General features: G+C 39.8%; 1 non-coding gene across 1 annotated transcript; it reads right to left on the bottom strand.

Moving 5' to 3' along the window:
- Positions 1-13,777: 13,777 nt before the first annotated feature.
- LOC112804530 (small nucleolar RNA R71) lies at positions 13,778-13,881 on the bottom strand. The gene has a single exon (XR_003203142.1). It is a non-coding gene; the product is annotated as a small nucleolar RNA R71 (small nucleolar RNA).
- Between the last annotated feature and the right edge of the window lie 7,353 nt (positions 13,882-21,234).

Here is a 21,234-nt window from a genome sequence, read left to right as displayed (position 1 = left end):
GTGACCTTTCTTTAATCTCTACTGGGATCATTACCTCCATTCCATACGCTAATCGGAAGGGTGATTCCTTTATGGTGGAATGTGGCATTGTTCGATATGCCCACAAGACTTGTGGGAGCTCCTCGGCCCAGGCTCCTTTTGCGTCCTGTAATCTCCTTTTCAACCCAGCCAGTATGACTTTGTTGGCAGCTTCGGCTTGTCCATTGTCTTGGGGATGTTCTACGGAAGTGAATTGCTGTTTTATATTCAAGTCGGCCGCTAGCTGTCTGAAGCCTGCATCTGTGAACTGGGTACCATTGTCTGTGGTGATGAAGTATGGAACCCTGAACCTCGTGACAATGTTCCTATATAGGAATTTTCGGCTTCTTTGAGCAGTGGCATTAACTAGGGGTTCTGCCTCGATCTACTTTGTGAAATAGTCTATCCCCACTATGAGGAATTTGACTTGTCCCGATCCCTGAGGGAAGGGCCCGAGGAGGTCGAGTCCCCATTTTGCGAATGGCCAAGGTGAGGTTATGCTGATGAGCTCCTTTGGTGGGGCGATCTGAAAGTTAGCATCTTTCTGACATGTTGGACACGTCTTTATGAACTCTGTGGCTTCCTTTTGTAGAGTCAGCCAATAGAACCCTGCGCGAAGTACTTTTTTGGTAAGTGTCTGTTCTCCTAGGTGATTGCCACAAATGCCACTGTGTACTTCTTCTAGGACTTCCTTTGTGTTAGAAGTCGGTACACATTTTAACAATGGTATTGAAATCCCTCTTTTGTATAGAGTATTATTTATGATAGTGTAGTATTGTGCCTCTCGTTTCAACCTCTTTGCCTCCTTTTCTTCTGTGGAGAGTGCTTCTTGATAGGCAAAATTGTGATTTACACTTTTTATAACTCGAACAATTCTTAGTAATGGCTCCAAAAACTTGGTGCACACTACTATGGTTCATTCACATTCTTCACAACTTCGCACAACTAACCAGCAAGTGCACTGGGTCATCCAAGTAATAAACCTTACGTGAGTAAGGGTCGATCACACGGAGATTGTTGGTATGAAGCAAGCTAGGGTCATCTTGTAAATCTCAGTTAGGCGGATAATAAATGGTTATGGACTTTTCGAAAATAAAGATAAATAAAGCATAAAGTAAAGATGGAGATACTTATGTAATTCATTGGTAGGAATTTCAAACAAGTGTATGGAGATGTTGTGTTCCTTCTGAATCTCTGTTTTCCTACTGCTTTCATCCAATCCTTCTTACTCCTTTCCATGGCAAGCTGTATGTAGGGCATCACCGTTGTCAATGGCTACTTCCCATCCTCTGAGTGAAAATGGTTCAAATGCTCTTGCCACAGAACGGCTAATCATCTATCGGTTCTCAATCATGTCGAAATAGAATCTATTGATTCTTTTGCATCTGTCACCATGCCCAATAATCGTGAGTTTGAAGGTTGTCACAGTCATTCAATCCCTGAATCCTACTCAAAATACCACAGATAAGGTTTAGACTTTTCGGATTCTCAAGAATGGCCGCCAAAGGGTTCTAGCTTATACCACGAAGATTCTGATTAACGAATCCAAGAGATACACGCTCGGTCAAAGGTAGAACGGAAGTGGTTGTCAGTCACGCGTTCATAGGTGAGAACGATGATGAGTGTCACGGATCATCACATTCATCATGTTGAAGTGCAACGAATATCTTAGAACAAGAATAAGCTGAATTGAATAGAAAATAGTAGTGATTGCATTAAAACTCGGGGTACAACAGAGCTCCACACCCTTAATCTTTGGTGTGTAGAAACTCCACCGTTGAAAATACGTAAGTGATGGTTCAGGCATGGCCGAATGGCCAGCCCCCTTTGAAGGTCTAAAATCGCATACACTTATTAAAGATTAATCAAAAGACAAGACGCCTAGTACAATAGTAAAAAGTTCTATTTATACTAAACTAGCTACTAGGGTTTATAGAAATAAGTCTAAGTGTAGAAATCCACTTTCGGGGCCCACTTTGGTGTGTGCTTGGGCTGAGCTTGAGCTTTACATGTGCAGAGGCTTCTCTTGGAGTTAAACGCCAAGTTGTAACGTCTGTTTGGCATTTAACTCTGGTTTGTGACGTGTTTCTGGCGTTTTACTCCAGAATGCAGCATGGAACTGGAGTTGAACGCCAGTTTGCATCGTCTAAACTCAAACAAAGTATGGAAAGCTCTGAATGTCTACTTTCCAACGCCGTTAAGAGCGCGCCATTTGGAGTTCTGTAGCTCTAGAAAATCCATTTCGAGTGCAGGGAGGTCAGAATCCAACAGCATCAGCAGTCCTTTTTCAGCCTGAATCATATTTTTGCTCAGGTCCCTCAATTTTAGTCAGAAAATACCTGAAATCACAGAAAAACACACAAACTCATAGTAAAGTCCAGAAATGTTAATTTTGCATAAAAACTAATGAAAACATCCCTAAAAGTAGCTAGATCCTACTAAAAACTACCTAAAAATAATGCCAAAAAGCGTATAAATTATCCGCTCATCACTTCTGTTTTGAGGTAGTTAATTATGGGAGTCATCCATCCTTGATCCTGACCTGTTATGGTCAGAACTTTTTCTTCTTCTGAGATTGATGGATTTTGTAAAATTTCTTGGATGAGGCTTCTATTGTTGCCCCCTGGTTTGGTGCTGGCTAGTTTTGAGAGTGTGTCAGCTCGGGCATTCTGTTCTCGAGGTATGTGACGGATCTCATATTCTCCGAGTTATCTGAGATATTCCCCGGTTTTGTCCAAGTACTTTTTCATAGTGGGGTCTTTGGCTTGATAGCTTCCTGCTATTTGCGAAGTGACTACCTGTGAGTCACTGAAGATGATGAGCTTTTGAGCTCCAACTTCCTTAGCCAGCTTCAAACCAGCTAGCAGTGCCTCGTATTCTGCTTGGTTGTTTGAGGCAGGGAAACCGAATTTGAGGGAGAGTTCGATTTGGGTTCCTTGGTCGCTTTCAATTATCACACCCGCACCGCTTCCAGTTTTATTTGAGGACCCGTCGACGTAGAGATTCCATTCTGTGGGGGTTTTCGATGTATCTGTAAATTCTGCAATGAAGTCGGCCAGGTATTGTGATTTGATGGCTGTTCGTGCTTCGTATTTAAGATCGAATTCGGACAACTCGACTACCCATTGCAAGATTCTGCCCGCCAGGTATGTTTTCTGTAAGATCCCTTTTATGGGTTGGTTGGTCCGGACCCTGATGGTGTGGGCTTGGAAGTATGGACGGAGTCGTCAAGATGTTAGTATGAGAGCGTAGGCAAACTTCTCTATTTTTTGGTAGTTCAGCTCGGCTCCCTATAGCACTTTACTAATGAAGTATATGGGTTGCTGCCCATTGTCGTCTTCTCAGACTAGTGCTGAGGCTACTACCCGACTTCCTACTGCGAGGTACAATATGAGTGGTTCTCCTTCCCGCGGCCAAGTTAGGATAGGTGGCTGTCCCAGGAATCTTTTGAAATCTTGGAAGGCCTGCTCGCACTCCGTTGTCCATTCGAACTTCTTTCTCTTCCTTAGAGTAGCGTAGAAGGGAAGAGATCTTATTACTGATCCGGCTAGAAATCTGGACAAGGCGGCCAACCTCCCGTTGAGTTGTTGTACCTCTTTGACACAAGTCGGACTCTTCATGTCGAGTATGGCCCAGCATTTATCCGGGTTTGCCTCGATTCCTCTCTGTGTGAGCATAAAGCCCAAGAATTTGCCATCTTCCACTGCAAAGGTGCATTTTGCGGGATTGAGTCGCATGCCATGTCGTCTTATAGTGTCGAATACTTGAGTCAGGTTGGACAATAGCATCTCTTCATTTTGTATCTTTATGAGCATGTCATCCATGTAAACTTCCATGATTTTTCCGATATGATCCGAGAAGACCTTATTCACTAATCTTTGATAAGTAGCTCTCGCATTTTTAAGATCGAAAGGCATGACGATGTAGCAGTAGTTTGCTTTTGGGGTTAAGAATGAAGTTTTTTCTTGGTCGGGTGGATACATTGGGATTTGATTGTATCCCGAGTATGCGTCCATAAACGAGAGGTATTTATATCTAGAGGAGGCATCGACCAGTGCGTCGATACTTGGGAGTGGATAAGGATCTTTTGGGTAGGCTTTATTGAGATCAGTGTAGTCGGTGTACATTCACCACTTCCCATTTGATTTTTTTACCAAGACGACGTTAGTCAGCCATAGTGGGTATTTGACTGCTCTTATGAATCCTGCCTACAGTAGAGCTTCTACCTGCTCTTCCATAGCTTGAGAGCATTCTGGTTCGAGCTTCCTATGCCTCTGTTGCACTGGCCGAGATCCTGGGTAGATTGCTAGCTTGTGGCACATTAACTTGGGGTCTATGCCTAGCATGTCTGCGGCCTTCCATGCAAAGAGGTCAGCGTTATCTCGTATAAACTGTATGAGTGATTCCTTTATGTCTCTATGTAGAATTGTGCCGATACTAGTCATTTGGTCCGGGGTATCCCTAATCTGGACTTTCTCTATTCCGCCTTCAGGTTGTGGGCGGAGTTCTTCCCGCCTCTGAACTCCACCGAGCTCGATTGTGTGGAATTCTTTTCCTCTGATTCGGAGGTCTAGACTTTTGTTGTAACAGCGGCGTGCCGTCTTCTGATCTGCTTTTATTGTAGCTATCCCTTCTGGAATTGGGAATTTCATGCACAGATGGGGAGTTGAGACTATTGCACCAAGCTGATTTAATGTGGTTCGGCCTATTAAAGCGTTATAGGCTGAACCTACATCGACCACTATGTAATCAATTTTGAGTGTTCTTGATTGGTCTCCTTTTCCAAAGGTTGTGTGCAATGAGATGTATCCCAGTGGTTGAACCGGGGTATCTCCTAGTCCGAACAGGCTGTTTGGATATGCGCTGAGTTCCTTTTCTTCCAAACCGAGCTTGTCGAAGGCAGTTTTGAACAAGATGTCGGCGGAGCTCCCCTGGTCTATCAGTGTGCGGTGGAGGTTTACATTTGCCAGTATAACCGTGATGACCATGGGATCGTCGTGTCCTGAGATTACCCCAGATGCATCTTCTTTGGTGAAGGTAATCAGGGGGATGTCGGGCGCTTCCCCCTTCCCCTCGACATGATATACCTCTTTAAGATATCTTTTGTGAGATGATTTGGAGACTCCTCCTCCTGCAAATCTGTCGTGTATCATGTGGACGTGTCTTTCTGGTGTACGAGGTGACTTCTCGGTTCGTCCAACATCTTCTTCCCTTCTTCTTTTTCCTTGCTCATCGTCCTGGGTAGCCAGAAACCGATCTAGCTTCCCCTCTCTTACTAGCTTTTCGATGACATTTTTCAAGTCAAAACATTCATTGGTGGAATGCCCGCGGATGCGATGGTATTCACAATATTCATCTCGATTTCTTCCTCCTTTTTTGTCTTTGAGTGGTCGAGCTGGGGGTATTCTTTCAGTCTTTCATACCTCTCTGTAGACATCCACGAGAGACACCCAAAGGGGGGTGTAATTATGATAATTTTTTATTTTTTCTCCATGCTGATCTTCCTTTTGGATTCTTTGTCTTTATCTTGGGAGGTGAATCCGGATTTCGAGATCTCTTCTAGTCGAGAGTTTTCCTCCATGTTGATGTATTTTTCTGCTCGTTCTTGTACTTCGTTCAGAGATGTGGGGTGTTTTTTCGATATAGATTGGCTAAAAGGTCACTCTCGCAAGCCATTGAGGAGGCCCATAATGGCAGCCTCTGTTGGTAGGTTCTGTATGTCTAGGCATGTTTTGTTGAATCTTTCCATGTAGTTGTAGAGAGTTTCCCGTTCTCCTTGCTTGATTCCCAATAGACTTGGAGCGTGCTTAGCCTTGTCTTTTTGTATGGAGAATCTGGCCAAAAACTTCTTGGCCAAGTCGTCAAAACTCGAATTGGACCTAGGAGGTAGATTGTCGAACCATCTAATTGCCGTATTTGTTAAGGTAGTCAGAAAGGCTTTGCAACGAAATGCATCTGAGGCATCGGTGAGGTACATTCTAATTCTGAAATTGCTGAGATGATGGCCGGGATCTGTAGTGCCGTCGTACAGAGTCATATCTGGGAGTTTAAAGTCTTTAGGGATTTTGGTCTTTATGATCTCTTTGGTGAATGGATCTTGTTCTTTGCGGGAGCTGTCCTCATGAGGGGATCAGTTGTCTTTTGTTTTGAGATCGGCTTCGAGTTTTAGGAGTTTGTCCTCCAATTCTCGGTGTCACCTTATTTCCTTTTGTAAGTCTTTCTCCGCCTCTCGTTGACATAGGGCGTCTTCCTCAAGTTGTTTTAAATGATCTTGAGCATCTCCATGGCTCCCGCATTTGAATTCTTTTTGTTGTTAAGTTGAGGAGTATCTTTTGGGGTAGTGTCCGCGTTTTTGTGCGACGTTCTATCCTCTAGATCTGAATTGTGATCATTGTCATGGTCGTCCGCCATAATGATGGGATGACTTCCAGGGTCCCCGGCAACGGTGCCAATGTTCCAGTGTATTTATAATGGTGTAGAAAGACCTTCTTTAGATAAGATAAGTTAGTTATCTTATCTTATCTTTATCTTCGAGCGAGATCATCATATCTTTAAGGGAACCGCCTTTATCTCTATAGGCTTGGGCTGCCCTTGGATTCGGGTTGTGTTCCTCTGTTTGGGCCCTTTATTGGGCTTTCCTGGTAGTTGGGCCGAGCTCTTTGAGAAGAGGTCAAATTGTCCTGACCTGAAGAGGTCGGTCGCTTTGTCGGTAGAACATCCCAGATCGGATAGCTCGACCCAGGGTATGAACAGAAGTCCTATCCTAGTTATCCTCCTCAATTGTGACAACAAATTGTCCACACTATAAGAAAAATCACTTTTAGCGGCCAATTATTTTGCTTTTAGCGGCAATAAAAATAGTCGCTAATACATTTACCGGCAATTAGACATTAGCCATCTTATGCTTCGTCGCTAAAAGGTTTTAGTGGCAATTATAACATTTGCCGGTAAAGACCTTTTTAATGGCCGCAAAAAGTATATAACTATTAGCGGCCATTTTCTTGGCAATTTATATGGCCACCAAAAGTAATCATAAGATTAAAATGTTATTCACTTTTAGTGGCCATTACTATTGCCACCAAAATCCATTTTACCGGCAATTTATATAGCCACTAAAAATAATTTTAAAATTATAATGTTATTCACTTTTAGTTGCCATTACTATTGCCACTAAAATCTTATGACTTTTGTTAGTTATATTACACTCGTTTTCTTAGAAGCACCAAACTATCTTTTTTCCAGAATTAAATATATATTTTTGCCAACAATAATTATTATTATGCATAATATAAATATACTGAAATTAATTATTATAAAATGAGATATTTTATTAAACTCAAAATATTGATACACAAATTTTTCTAAAAAATAATAAACCATGTTACAAATCCAAACAACAAAAAATGCTACAAATTACAAATCTCCACAAGATCTAGATGCTATTCTTTCTCCTATCTTCAACAACCTCTTGTCTATCTCCCAATTTCCACATTTTGCTTTTGCAACTAAGGGTTCCTCCACAGCTGAAAGGGAATTAATTTGAAGAGTGTGACCTTGATCCTATGCCAAGAAAGAAGATGTGATTAGATGTCATACAAAAAATAGAAGTAGAATAAAAATACAGTTGCTCGATAACTAATCTAAATTATTTCTTAACTAGCATTGCATTAAAAAATTGTATGAGAAGCCAAACCCCACCTGTCACTGGGAACAATCATAAAAAAAAAGAGATGGGAACAATCATAAAGTAAAGCTGCAGGTATGGGTTTGTGAGACTAAAAATTGGATCCTTTGTGATTGTCACAATTGGCAAACAAACAGACAAAGCTTCTTTGATAACATTATACATAATTTTCTTTTTTAAAATACTCATCAACATATATATTATATCTTTTAAAATAACATTATACATATGTTATTGTTACAAACATCTAATAAAAAATGCTAGTGCTTGTTAATACTTAATACACTAAGATAAAAAAGTTCTAGTTATGAGAGACATAAAAATCATGAGTCTCTATTGATTCTCACTCGTTTCTTAACTTGTTACAAAAAATTGTTATTAAGTTACAAGTTTTTTACGAATAAAGTTACAAATTCTCTCTCAGAATTGGGAATAGGCATAGCATTACTGCAACATGTAACAAAAATATGCCAAACCAAACAAAAACAATAGCCATCATTATGCAAATTCTTATTCTCAAATCTCAACTGCTAATACTCTAATACCAACGTATTTGTTGTGAATAAAGATGCATAAGTTTACAACAGATTTGTTAATGGACTTAATTTAAAGTTTTATTTACCCAAGGCATACACCAGCGTGGTCTACTGGCAACCCAACTTGAAGAATGGGACCAAAAAACTCACTTGCATTCAAAGCCAAACAAATAGTTAAACAAATAATAAATAATAAAATGAGTTCACACGAACAACCGTGTTGAGTTCATAAAAGCTTTGCACAGGTTTTGGAAGCTTGCCAGCAATTTCTGAAGCCCCAATTTCAAATCTCATTATTGAGATTAAAAAAAAAAAAGATAAAATATAACACTATCTTGGGTTGTAATTAAGTTCTTACTCTCACCCATACTGCTAAATTTTGCCTTCCCTAAGAATTTGGTTACATTTAATTTAATACCACCACCTAAGTTAATCAGAGTTCAGATGCAAAAATTTGTATAGTGTAAAATCTGCTAATAAAGTGAAATTTGGTAGCTTTAATATGTTACTGTTTATAATGATCCAACATATACTTGTAATGAACTAAGTTTAGCTTATTTGAGGAAAGGATTTTTAGAAGGAGATACACCCATCTCATAGATGGTGAAAGAGAAAGTAGCTTATTTGAGGGAAGGGGGTGTTTTTGTCTCGATTGAACAAAGTGCTCTATCCTCAATATATTTGATAAATTCATTTTAAGTTTTCGAGCTAAAATTAGTTGGATCTAAAAATAATTTTTCAAAATTGTGTTAATAAACCATGAACTCTCCGAATTATTATTATTATTATTATTATTATTATTATTATTATTATTATTATTATTATTATTCCCAAACAAAATGACACTATGTATTTATTTATTTTATTATTGAATTTATTTCACATGTACAAGAATACATATTATTGTAGTCTCCACGAAGACTAACATACAAAAACAAGAAATGGACAACTAATAAAAATAAACGAGGATGCAAAGTGAATTTTTTCTCCCTAAAATAAGATATACACAAGGATGCAAAGTGACGTAAAAGATGACAAATATTACCTCTTGTGGACTAAACTGGAGAAGCATCCCAATAACTGGTAGCAATACTTCCACTTCACCTGGTCACACAATTTTCATTATCATATTAAATACATGCTTTTCACTAGAAATAGAAAAATAAAAGACTATGTGCTTCCTTTGAAGTTTATACCTGTCTCAAGAAGCTTTAAGACATACTTGAAGAGCTAAGATATGATGCTGTGATCGTGCTAGTTCTTCTTTTCTTTGAGCTTGTTGTCTAGCTAGGAGCTGACAGTAAAATAAGATCGAGGATCCAATTATCAAGGCAATAAAACAGGTTGCAATGTAGAAAACTTTCAACGCAGATACTCTTTACAATATACATTAGTGATAAATTAAAAGTGGAAATGGAATTACACCATAAAGTAAGAATAAAGACATACCAGAATTTGCTGTTCTGCAACAAAGGGGCTTAAATTCATTGAATCCACTTTATGCGAGGCTGTCCAGAACAGTTGAAATAATATTTAAATCCAGAAAACGTTATACTAGAAAATCACCAGATATTTGAAACAATGAAAATATACTTAAAACGCTCAGCAAGCAGAACAATTTTTGCCAGGATATAAATGAATTAATACCTGTGTTATAATTATCATTGTCACTGTGGTCAATCTGAGATTATAGCACACCATTGTCGGACCAGTAGAATAAATATGCAAGATCACGTGAATGTTAAGTACCAGATCTATGTCTCAATAATCATATGATTTACTAAAAGCAGGAAAGGAAAAAAAACATAAAAACAAAAACCTGTGGTCTTGATTGAAGAGATTGACGAAGATTCCTATTATCCTTCTCCTCAATCATTTTATCAGCAATATCATGAAATGAAGCATGTTAAACCTATGAAGGGGAAAAACAAAGAAGGGGAAAAAATAATCAGTGGAACTAATGTCCATCAGGAACATGTTTTAGAACTTTAATATCACCTTCAATTTTTTATATTGCAGTTTGAGCTCTTGCAACTCCTTTTTCATATCTTGTGCAGTAGTTGCTTCGTTTTCAGCCTTCATTGAGACACATTTGACTGCAAAGTTAAGTTGAGATTAAACCTTCTAAAATTAAATTCATACAAGTATAAGCTACAATTTAATCAGGCAGCCAAGGTTTGTTACTTCGCCACGTTTTTTCTACATTTTTAAGGCTTAGTCCCTATTCTTCTTTCTCCTTAAGGTGCTGAGCATTAGCTGAATCAAGCTTTGTTTCTAAGTTCCTTACTAGTTGCTTGGCTTTTTCAAGGGCCGTCTCTCTGAAATTTATAAATAAGTTGTTGAGACTGCTCTAAATTAAACAGTGAAAAATAGTTTATCCTCTAGTTGTAGACAAATTATAGCACAAATCAATGAGTCTACTCTACTCTACGGATGAGGTTTGATTGATTCAGGCTTTGGGAAATTGGAAGACTTTGGAATTAGGATGCTCTCACAAATCATAGCACAATTGTATTTTAAACAGTTACTTTAACAGAGATGCTCTCACAAAACTCTCACAATGTGAAAAAATACATAAATAAATGAAATAAGAATACATTTTGATTCAACTAACAAAAAAGCTTTTCATCAACTTAGTAAAATGCCATACATAAATGTGCATTGTGAAGAACAGAGGGAAATCGATTCTCCCATAAAAATTAATTCATGTGAATTAGTTATATATAATTAGTGCACTATCAATATTTCCAAACTTTTTATTGATAAATAAACTGAACATAACTCAAACCACTGACTGTGTAGAGGAGTAAGACAATGTTCTTAAAAATAAACAGAATAGAGCAAGTGTAGCATCTTGTAATATTTTTTTTCATCATTCATCTTTTTTTTGAAGCTCACCATTAGTAACACTTCTTTGATAATCTTCAGAGGAAAACACAGAGCCATAAGATGCCTGTGTTCAAAGATTAGCAACTAAGCACTCCCAAACACAAAACATAACAACAAAATACAAACCTAAGAATGCAATACTATTTTCTAAAAATTATGAAACAATTAAACTATAATCACATTGCTAAATTGTGATTACTCAAAAAAGAAACAACAATTTAAATCAAACCTAAGAGGTGTTTGAAGGTGAGCGACAAATCGGTAAAGTCTTTGTCCTTCGACATGATCGAACTCGAAACTGCAAAAACAATGAAAAGAAGAAAAGGATTATGTAAGCTTCTTCAACCGATTAAACTGAAAGAGATGTGCGTGGAGAGAGAGAGAGAGATGTATATTGGAACTATTGTTATTAATTCAACAATTCAACTAAATTAATCAAGTAGTATGTAAAATCAATCTACAAGCCTTCAACGACGACGATGGAGGAAGAGATGCTAAGGACCGAGTGATAAACCACTATTTTATAGTTTATATTGTATTTAATTGTGTGGTTTTGTTGTGATCCTTACCCACTTATTCATCAATTTAGCATGCATTTAGATTTCCTTCCTGAATTTATTACATGTTTGAAAATTGCTTCCCAGAGACTTTAATTATTTAATTTTAATTCTCCTTTATTCCATTCGATGCCGTAATCTGTGTGTCAAGCGTTTCAGGCTTTATAGGGCATGAATGAGACGGAGATTGGAGAGGAAGCTAGCAAAAATGGAAGGAACACAAGAGTTTGAGGAGATAACCAGCGAAAAGTGACGCGGTCGCATGGCTCACGCGATCGCGCGAAGGAGCGCAAATCGTAGTGACGCGGCCACATGGCTTGCGCGGCCGCGCGGATTGGAAAGCACAAGCAATGCGGTAGCGTGGACGACGCGAACGCGTGAAGAGGAAAAGCGCCAGCGACGCGTCCGCATGGACGACGCGATCGCGTGACATGCGCGATCTGCATAAACTGCAGAATCTGAAACCAGCGATTTTGGACCCTATTTCGGCCCAGTTTTTGGCCCGGAACAGCAGACCAGAGTCAGAGAATATGCAGAAACAACAGAGAAAACATTCATTAAGTAGTTTAGATCTAGTTTTTGACTCTCTTAGGTTTTTTTTCTCTCTAGGTTTAAGAATTTTAATTTTCAATTGATCTTGGCATTGGAACATTGAGAAGAGTTATTTTCCTCATCAAGACTTCATCACTCTAGTTTATTCTCTTAACTTGGTTTTATTCTTCCATGTTCTTTGTTATGTTCAATTTTGTCATTCAGATATTTTTATGATTAATTAATGCAAGGATTATTTCTTTTTAATTTAAATTCCATTCCAATAATCATGTCTTCTTTTAATTCCCTTTCATGTGCCATGGATTCTTTATTTACAATGCGTGAGTAGTTTCATTACTTGATGGGGAGTTGATTAAAAGGAACTCTTGAGTTGGAAGGATTGAAAGAAAAATTTGTAATTGGGTTGAATGTTGGATTGCTATCCTGTCACCGACGCCAATCCCTTTGAACTAAGTGGGTTGCAACTTGTGAACAGATCTGGCATTTCCACTTGTTTGACTTTCTCTTACCTAGTAAGGGATAACCAAACAGAACAACTACTAATTATAAATTAATCTTACAATCACACCATCAATGATAGAGATTCTAACCAATCAATTCCCAGTCAAGGCCTCTTATTTTTATTATTTAAAATTCCTCAATTTAAATCCCAATTTACTTAGCTCAACTCTTTTTGGAATATCTGATTAATAAAACAGCACATTTTTCTGTAACTCGTTGGGAGACGACCTGGGACTTAAAACTCCCAGTAATTTTAATTTAAACTTTCAGTGACATATTTCTAAATTGATAGGCAGATTTTCGGTGAGTTAAGAACTATACTTGCAACGTAACCATTTTAATAAATTTTTAATTCACCAGCTTCTGCACTCTATTAATTTTTGGCGACGTTGCCGGGGAGTTGCAATAGAGTGCTTATTTTATTAATTAGAATTTATTTATTTGCATTTTCTTTAATTTTGCTACTATGAGCTGCGTGTTTCTTCTGTCAAATGACACGTTCACTTCCTGATCCGTGCTTGCTAATATTCGATCCTGAAATTGAAAGAACAATTTCACGAATAAGGCGAGAACAGCGTAGGTTAGTCCGCTCTGAGGGCGGATCTGAAAGTGAATCTGAGGAAGAAACCAGCCCCCGTTCTACTGATTCGGTTGTTTTACGTGCAGAAAACATGGCAGCTAGAAGAATTACCATTCAGGAGGAAGGAGCTCCTGATTTTACACTGCAACCGTTTCAAGCGCATCATCCAGCGGTAGCAACGGATTTTGAAATAAAGACCGCACTGCTAAATTTGATGCCGAAGTTTCATGGCCTACCTACTCAAGAGCCTATCAAGCACTTGAGAGATTTCCAGGCAGCCTGTTCTACTGTCAGGCGTGATGGCGCTGATGAAACTTCAATTCTACTGAAAGCTTTTCCGTTCTCTCTTGAGGGAAAAGCAAGAGAGTGGTACTACACTCAACCTCTAGCAAACGTATCCAACTGGGATACACTCAGAAAGGAGTTCCTGGAGAAATTCTTCCTATCTGAAGTTACTGATAAACTGAGGAAGGATATCTCTACAATTGTTCAGGATGACAATGAGACTCTCTTTGAATACTGGGAGCGCTTCAATAATCTTCTGGAAGCATGCCCCCACCACATGATCGACAAGATCGTGCTACTCAGCTATGTCACACAAGGTATGAGACCCCAAGATAAGACCACATTGGAAAGTGCCAGCAATGGGTCTATGAAGAAGTACAAGACCACTGATGAAGCTTGGCAATTGATCAGTGATTTAGCTGAATCTACTCGGAACCACAGACAGAAGCAAGGTCGTTCAAGGGCCGTTGCAGAAGTATCTTCTGGCATAGAGACTGCTGCTCTAAATCGAAGCATCTGTGAAATGACCAACCTGCTGAAGCAAATGCAGTTAAATCAACAAGCTCAGCAAACTCAACCGCAGCAAAACCAACAACTAGTTCCACAAAGAATTTGTGGAATTTGTGCTGATTACAGCCATTACACTGATGAATGCCCGCAGCTCCAACAAGAAGACAACATGGTGGCATCCACTCACAACTTCTATGACCGCCCCAACCAAGGGTACAATCAAAGTGGAAATAATAACCATGGATAGCAGGACAATTCAAACCAGAATTGGAGAGATAACAATAATAGGGGAGGCAGAGATAATCAGGGAAATCAGAGGTGGAATAATTACAACAACAGGCAACAAAATCAACCATACCGAGCACCTCACCTGAGGCAAAACCAAGGACCACCGAACAATCAGCAGCAAACCTCTCAATTTACTCATTCTTCTGTATCTTCTAATGAAGAATTATTACAAGCTTTTGAGAAAAGACAACTGGCCATGGAAAATACCATCGTGAACAGTATTAACGCCAGTCTAAATGGTTTCACCTCTACTCTACAAGCTTTTATGACACAACTTGGTTCAGCGAAAAATTCCAGTAACCAACCTTCAAGCACCACTGGAATCCCCTCTCAACCATTACCCAATCCAAAGGGAGGAATTAATGCCATCACCCTGAGGTCCGGAACCACACTACAGGAGAGGAATCAGGAGGAACCAAGCTCACCAGAATACGCCTCAGCTGAAGAGGTGGTAGAAATCGAAGATGTTGAAGAGGAAGAGGATATACAGGACATAGCCGAAGAAGAGATAGCTCAACCACAGGAAGAGGCACAAAAAGGTGCAGGCACCACAGAAAACACTACTCCCATTCCATTTTCACAACTTGCAATGAAGCCTAGGAAGCATCTGGAACCTGATCCTAAAATGGTAGAGATATTCAAAAAGGTTGAGGTAACTGTTCCCTTTTTGATGTTATTCAGCAGGTACCTAAATATGCAAAGTTTCTAAAAGACTTATGTATCCAAAAAGATAAAATTAATGAATTAGAAACTATTCCTTTAGGTAGTTCTATATCTGCTTTAATGGGAGGATTACCTGAAAAATGTAGTGATCCAGGTCCTTGCATAGTTAGTTGTACTATTGGTGGTGTAGTAATTTATGATTGCATGTGTGATTTAGGAGCATGTGTCAGTATAATGCCTTTGTCTATATATGATGTTTTAAGGCTCCCTCCCTTAAAAAGGTCGGCAGCTCGTTTTGTGTTAGCAGATAAAAGCATTATTACAGTTGCTGGAGTTGCTGAAGATGTTTTGGTGAACATTAAAGGGCTCACATTTCCCACTGATTTTTATATCTTGGAGATGCCCCATAATGATTCAGATAAGCCATCATCAATCCTACTTGGAAGACCATTCCTGAAGACATCAAATTTTAAATTGGATGCTTTTTCAGGGACATACTCCTTTGAAATAGATGGCCGCATAGTAATCTTCAATCTGAATGGAGTCATTGACAACCCCACAGAAGATCGTTCTATCTTCTAGTGTGATGTCATAGACGAAAGTGTGGCTGAAGTTCAAAAGGAAGAGTTTGAAGAGAGGCACACTGGACAAGGTCCAAGTGTGGGGACCCTCTTAACTGATGATGAGGACACTTCGCCATTTTCACAAGCCCCAGATAACCCAGAGCCTGTCCATGATCAAAAGTTAGAATTGAAACCTCTCCCTCCACATCTCAAATATGCTTACCTTGAGGATGAGCAGAAGCTTCCGGTTATTATTGCAAGAGAACTGACTTCTCAACAAGAAGAACAGCTACTTGATGTGTTGAGGAAGCATAAGAAGGCAATAGGGTGGAGTTTGGCAGACATAGTGGGAATCAACCCTCAAATATGCGAGCACAGAATATTTTTAAAAGAGGGAGCAAGACCTGTCCGTTAACCACAAAGAAGATTGAATCCTACCATCTTGGAAGTTGTCAAAAAGGAAGTGACCAGACTATTGGAGGCCGGTATCATATATCCCATTTCAGACAGTGAATGGGTAAGCCCAGTGCAAGTGGTGCCCAAGAAGTCCGGAGTCACTACAGTGAAAAATGAGCATGGAGAGCTCATAGCAACTAGAGTTCAGAATGCTTGGAGAGTCTGCATTGATTACAGGCGTCTCAACCAAGCTACTCGTAAGGATCACTATCCACTTCCATTCATTGATCAAATGCTGGATCGCCTGTCAGGTAAATCACATTATTGCTTTTTAGATGGTTACACAGGTTATTTCCAGATTCATATAGGTCCTGAGGATCAGGAAAAGACTACTTTTACATGTCCTTTTGGAACCTATGCTTATAAAAGAATTCCCTTTGGCTTGTGCAATGCACTAGCTACTTTCCAAAGGTGCATGATGAGTCTTTTCTCTGATCTTATTGAGGACTGTATGGAAGTTTTTATGGACGATTTTAGCGTTTATGGTGATTCTTTTAACCTTTGCTTAGATGGATTATCTAGAGTATTAGATAGATGTATTAATACAAACCTTGTATTGAATTTCGAAAAATGCCACTTTATGGTAAAGCAAGGGATTGTATTGGGACATGTGGTATCTAATAATGGCATTTCTGTAGACCCAGCAAAAGTGAATGTTATTTCTAGTTTACCTTACCCCTCTTCTGTGAGGGAAGTCCGTTCGTTCCTTGGCCATGCAGGTTTCTATAGGAGATTTATTAAGGACTTTAGTAAGGTGGCACTTCCCTTATCCAGATTACTACAAAAGGATATTGAGTTTGAGTTCAGTGAGGATTGCAAACAAGCATTTGATAAGCTAAAGACTACTCTAACTCAAGCTCCAATTGTGAGAGGACCCGACTGGAGCCAGCCATTTGAAATCATGTGCAATGCTTCCAACCATGCAGTAGGAGCAGCACTGGCTCAGCGTGAAGGTAAAAATCCTTTTGTTATTGCCTATGCGTCTAAGACTTTAAACACTGCCCAGTCCAATTATACTACTACTGAGAAAGAGCTACTCGCTATTGTTTTTGCTCTGGATAAATTCCGGGCTTATTTACTTGGTACTAGAGTAGTAGTGTACTCGGACCATGCAGCTCTAAAGTATCTATTGGCTAAAAAGGAATCCAAACCAAGACTTATACGTTGGATACTGTTGTTACAAGAGTTTGATTTAGAAATCAAGGATAGGAGTGGTAATCAAAATTTAGTTACAGACCATTTGAGTCACCTTGAACATATTAAGGATGATTCTACTCCTATAGATGATAATTTTCCTTTTGACAACCTGCAAGCAGTATCTGAAGTAGTCCCTTGGTATGCACCTATTGCTAATTATTTAGTTAGCCACACATTTCCTCCACATTTTTCTAAACATCAAAGAGACAAGCTGAAAAGCGAGTCTAAATATTATATATGGGATGACCCATATTTATGGAGATGTGGCACTGACCAAATAATTAGACGTTGTATACCTCAATCAGAATTCCAATCTATTTTAGAAGCCTGTCACTCATCTGAAAGTGGAGGACATTTTGGCCCTCAACGAACAGCTAGAAAAATCTTAGACTATGGATTCTGGTGGCCTACTCTTTTTAGAGATGCTGCTGAGTTTTGTAAATCTTGTCACTCATGCCAAAAATTTGGTAACATATCCAAGAGGGATGAGATGCCTCAACAATATATGCTTTTCTGTGAAATTTTTTATGTTTGGGGCATTGACTTCATGGGTCCATTTCCAAATTCTAGTGGATATTTTTATATATTGTTAGCTATAGATTATGTTTCCAAATGGGTGGAAGCAATTCCTACCCGCACTGATGATGCTAACACTGTTGTTTCCTTTGTGAGAAACCATATTATATGCCGCTTTGGATCACCACGAGCGATCGTGAGCGATCAAGGCACCCATTTTTGTAACAGGAGACTAACAGGATTGATGAACAAGCATGGGATAATCCATAAAGTTGCAACAGCTTACCATCCCCAAACTAATGGGCAAGCCGAGGTGTCAAATAGAGAAATTAAACATATCTTGCAAAAGATAGTAAAGTCTCACAGAAAAGACTGGAGCACCAGACTACAAGATGCACTGTGGGCATATAGAACAGCATACAAGACACCCATTGGGATGAGTCCCTTCCGCTTAGTTTATGGAAAAGCTTGTCATCTCCCAGTTGAAATTGAACACAAAGCCTTCTGGGCAGTTAAAGAGTGCAACATGGGGATTGAGAATGCTGGAGCTGAAAGAAAGTTACAACTGCAGGAACTGGAGAACCTTCGCCTAGAAGCTTATGAGAACTCCAGAATATACAAGGAAAAGATGAAAGTTGTGCATGATCAAAACATCAAGAAGAGAGAGTTCCAACCTGGAGATTTTGTTCTCCTTTACAAATCTCGACTGAGGCTCATGCCCGGTAAGTTGAGATCAAAATGGGAAGGTCCATACAGAATAGAGAAGGCTGAACCGTACGGAGTTTATCACCTAAGCCATCCTTCAAGTTCTGAACTTATTAAGGTCAATGGACACCGTCTGAAGCTATACCATGGTGAGAAGGTGCAGAAGAGCAAAGAGCTTGAGATCTGCCGCCTGGAAGATCCCTACATAGCAACAGATTGAGCTAGTGGAGCGTCCAACTTACGGACGTTAAAGCAAAGTGCTTGGTGGGAGACAACCCACCGCGGTATGATCGTTCTTTTCTTTACTTTTAGTTTTTCCTCTTTAAATAACTATTCTCTTTATTACTGCTTTCGTGCTCTTTCAATTACATGTCTTTATCTTTCTAAAAAAAATAAAATTTCGCTGCACGACACGATCACACAAGCGACGCGTCTGCATGGCAGGGGGCGTAAAGAAAAATAAAAATGAACAGAAAGTTTCGCAGGAGCAGCGCTGGAGTCATGCCAAAGGCACAATTTACTCCACGCGACCGCGTCGCATGGAAATCATGGCCTCCAACGCGACCGCGTACTCCACGTGGCCGCGTGCCCTGCATTTTCGACGTAAAAGGGTGCACAATCCTATATTGTGCGTGAGTGGTGCTGGATTGGTGCTGGAAGCACAATCCTGGTCACGCGACCGCGTCGCCGACGCGGCCGCGTCAATTAATTTCTGATGCACACTCACGCGATCGGATGACCCACGCGATCGTGTCACCTTAATTTGGCAATTGAATTATATTGAACAGAGAGTTGTGCTGGAGCGAGGCTGCACTCGCGCCAGCAGCACAATGTAGGTCACGCGACCGCGTGACCGATGCGATCGCGCCCCCCTTCCTGACGCGCATCCACGCGAACGTGTGCCTTCCGCGGCCGCGTCACATGCGCCGCACAGCTCAACCCAATAAGCCAAATTATCTTATCTTTCTCTTCTCCAAACCCTACTTTTTCTTTTCCCCCCTTCTTTCTTCTTTCTCCCTTTCCCCTTCTACCTCACCTTTCACTTTCTCTCTCTCTCACCACCATTAACAAGGTTTTACCTTCTTCTTCCTTCTTCTCTTTTCTATCATTCTTATTATAGTATGTATATATATTATTATTTTTTTCTTTTCTTTTCTTTTTCTTTTCACATCTTTATTTTTCCTTCTTCTTCCTTTACATGGTGTTAGATACCTTTTGAGTCATCATTCCTCATTATATGCTTGTGGATTATTGCAAATTGTTTGACAATTATTTTTTCTCCTATTTAAGGGATTTCTTGCATGTTCAATTTCATATTTTTTATATCTTGTTTACCATGCATGCCATGTATTTGTGAAAAAGCCCATATAGCACTATGCACTTTTCTATATTACTTTACTCTACTCTGCAATGCTTGCTTTTCACAAATTCGCTTTCATATTTTATTATTTAAATTTAATTGTCAATACAACCGTGATAGTTAGTTTGTTACAAATGGTAACCTAACTTGGACATTGAATGTTTGATATATGCTACTCATGCCTTTGCCTGCATGCCAATAAACCTCTTGCATTCCATTGTCCTACATGCACTTGCTATATTTCCATTGATGAGCTTTTCACATGTAATCCGGACCATGTGTTCATGCCATTTATCTTTATTATGCATTGACTATCACTTACAATACCATCTTCCTTGCTCTATCTCTATAAAATTAATTTTCTTTCTCTTCCCTTCTTTCAGGATGGCCACCAAGAAAGGACAAGAGAAAGCTACTTCCAAACCATCAGCAAGAAGAGGAACTAAAAGAGCATTAGTGGCAGAGCCTTCTTCAACCGCAGTCAAGCCCTCAACAAAAAGCGTTAAGAGGATAATAAAGGTTGACGACAAAGAGAAAGCCTTTCCAGCAAAGGACACTGCGCGATTTCCCAATCGCTACTGTGAGCAGATGTTCCCTATCCTAGCAGAAAGGAACTATAACAATGAATACCTTCTCATCCTCCCGCCCAATATTGCCACCTTTGTTGAGCCATAAATTGAGCGAAGATAATGGGGTTTCCTACAGAGACAGCCAAGGCAGGTCAATCTTTCTTGGGTAGTTGAGTTCTACTCCAACTTCTATATACCAACCCTGCAGTCTGTTTATGTCCGGCAGAAGCAAGTCCCCATTACAGAAGAGGCCATTCAGCAAGTTCTGAGTCATTCCCCTATTCCAAAAGGAATGGACGCTTTTCAAGAAGATACCCTTCAGTGCCAGAGATACCAATTTGACTGGGACTCCGTTCTCAGAGTCATTGCTTTACCTGGCAGCCGTTGGATCTACGGATACCACCGCAACCGCCCTAAGAGAATCTTGGCTTCCGCACTTACCTTGGAGGCTCGCGTATGGGCACAGATCATGTCCCATCTTTCCAAGCACTCATGAGTCCTCCTTCACTGCGGACATGGCTGTTCTACTATGGTGCATCCTTACAGAGCAACCTCTGAATCTCTTAAGACACATCCGGCATGCTATAGAGCATGCACAAATCGCGGGCAACTTACCTTTCCCCGCCTTGGTCTCAAATCTTGTCTCCGCAGCCGGAGTCTCCTGCAGAGCTGGGGACACCAAAGTCATGCTTCCACGGGATGATCAATATGTCCCTAATGGGAAATACCTCAGACTTTCAGCAGCCACTACAAGCCAGCCTACTGAGCCGGTTGAAGATTTTCCTTCTTCAACACCACAAGCATC

Source organism: Arachis hypogaea, chromosome 5 (genome assembly GCF_003086295.3).
Source record: "Arachis hypogaea cultivar Tifrunner chromosome 5, arahy.Tifrunner.gnm2.J5K5, whole genome shotgun sequence".
In the NCBI taxonomy this organism is placed as follows: domain Eukaryota; kingdom Viridiplantae; phylum Streptophyta; class Magnoliopsida; order Fabales; family Fabaceae; genus Arachis; species Arachis hypogaea.
The sequence above is the reverse complement of the archived record's forward strand: the minus strand, read 5'-3'. Positions and strand labels throughout refer to the sequence as shown.